This window comes from Salmo salar, chromosome 04 (assembly GCF_965601325.2).
Source record: "Salmo salar chromosome 04, fSalSal1, whole genome shotgun sequence".
NCBI lineage: Eukaryota > Metazoa > Chordata > Actinopteri > Salmoniformes > Salmonidae > Salmo > Salmo salar.
Window position 1 is genome coordinate 88,086,607 of NC_138294.1, and position 2,171 is coordinate 88,088,777.

The 2,171-nt window shown below is 36.8% G+C and overlaps 1 protein-coding gene across 2 annotated transcripts in view; it reads left to right on the forward strand.

The window, feature by feature from the left end:
• Positions 1-792, forward strand: part of tspoap1 (TSPO associated protein 1) — a 209,868-nt gene extending 209,076 nt beyond the window's left edge. For both annotated transcript variants that reach the window (XM_082974773.1, XM_082974774.1), the window contains one exon: positions 1-792. This exon is cut by the window's left edge and continues 4,783 nt beyond it. The gene's annotated coding sequence lies outside the window, so the exon portion shown is untranslated.
• Positions 793-2,171: the final 1,379 nt, after the last annotated feature.

Sequence of the window (2,171 nt, forward strand, 5' to 3'; positions counted from 1 at the left end):
GTTATCCCCTATTCTGCCTTATTTATTATCGTGATATTTATGTATTTATGTATAGGTCTCACGTCACTTGGCATTATGTTTGCAACATTTTAGTCTTCTGATTGGTTGTCGATGCAGTGGAAGCCAAGTGTGGAGTATTATGGCGTTTCAGGAGTAGGTCCGTATGTATCTAATTATGTAAAGCTGTACGTGAATGTAAGCCAGGCACTATGGGGCTTTGGACTATGAGGTATGAAACATATTTTCATACAGAGAAGGGAATTTTTTTGTTGTCTTTCCTGACCTGTATGTATGCTTTCTTTTGAAAACAATGGACGATTTACCTTTTGTATATTAAGGTTTTTATTACCCGTTTTGGGAAAGCTCACCTGTAAATAGGTTTTTGTTTTAATTTTGTTCATGTTGTTTTTCCAATGTCTTTTTGCATGTGGAAGCAGTGTTGTTGATTGAGGAACGATAAGTCACAAGTAGTGCACAGAGGAACGATAAGTCAAAAGTAGTGCACAGAGGAACGATAAGTCAGAAGTAGTGCACAGAGGAACGATAAGTCAGAAGTAGTGCACAGAGGAACGATAAGTCAGAAGTAGTGCACAGAGGAACGATAAGTCAGAAGTAGTGCACAGAGGAACGATAAGTCAGAAGTAGTGCACAGAGGAACGATAAGTCAGAAGTAGTGCACAGAGGAACGATAAGTCAGAAGTAGTGCACAGAGGATTTGTTGACTTAAAATTGTGGTCGATTTCTTTCAATCTGGGTCTTTTTACAGGAATAAAGTATATTTTCACATAACAAGGGGATTTTGTGTTTGACTTTGTGTTACTTTGACTGACCGAAATGCTAATGGAGGTAGAATTTAATAGAAAAGACAAAAAAAAAAACATTTTATTGAATTATTTAATGAAGACAAATTTGGCAATACACTCACCAATTATACAGACTTATCAATATACATCATACGTTTCTAAATGAAAAGCAGAGAATGACACCACATAGAATGATAATAGCTATTTTACAGGACCAGACCATATACACTTCAACAAATTTAGTCTTTCCATATCTATAAAGTTTGAGACATGTAAAACATTTCCATATATAGCTTGAGACATTTAAAACATTTCCCATATCTATAGTTTGAGGCATTTAAAACATTTCCCATATCTATAGTTTGAGGCATTTAAAACATTTCCCATATCTATAGCTTGAGACATTTAAAACATTTCCCATATCTATAGTTTGAGGCATTTAAAACATTTCCCATATCTATAGTTTGAGACATTTAAAACATTTCCCATATCTATAGTTTGAGACGTAAATTAATTCTATATCTATAGGTTGAGACATTTAAAACATTTCCCATATGTATAGTTTGAGGCATTTAAAACATTTCCCATATCTATAGTTTGAGGCATTTAAAACATTTCCCATATCTATAGGTTGAGACATAAATAATTTCCAGTTCACAAGTTTAATACACAAAACGCATTCAGTACCAGTCATTGCTAAAAAGGCTAAGCATGAGGTCTTTCCAGCTTTGTTCAGTGTTGGGTGGCGTGCACAGCCCATGTGAACTGTAGTCGCTGACACACTGCGCTGTGAACGCCACCACTATGTGAAACAATGCAGGTTCCTCTTTTTCTCATTTCCTGAATGTGAACAGTCTCTCCACTGCAGACGCCATTTTGGCTCCTCTGTCTTTGTCACCGTAGCCAACAGTACACTCATCCATAAAGTAGGAAACACTACACTGTGGCGAGGAGTTTAGTAGTGCTTTCTACTTTATGGATGACTGCACTGTACTTCCTCCAATGTCTTCTTTCCTGGTCCAGCTTCTTTCGTTTCTTCTTGTGCACCTGCCTCAAAACTGGTGGTCATATCCAGATGCACACAACTGCTCTCACTAACTAACCACACCCAGCCACCGTCACACACACAGTCACACACACACACACACACACACACACACACACACACACACACTCCTAAACACACACACACAGTTTAATAAAGAGCAACTATAACATGTACAATTGTAAGTTATGAGGAATGATGTAGTTAGTTTCACTTATTTTTGAGACAATTGAATGCACAGGTTCTTAAGTCTAAAGAGTTTTAGCATTGAACAAAGGTATTAGAAATGAAGCGGGGTAAAAAAAAAAAAAAAACTCTTCCCC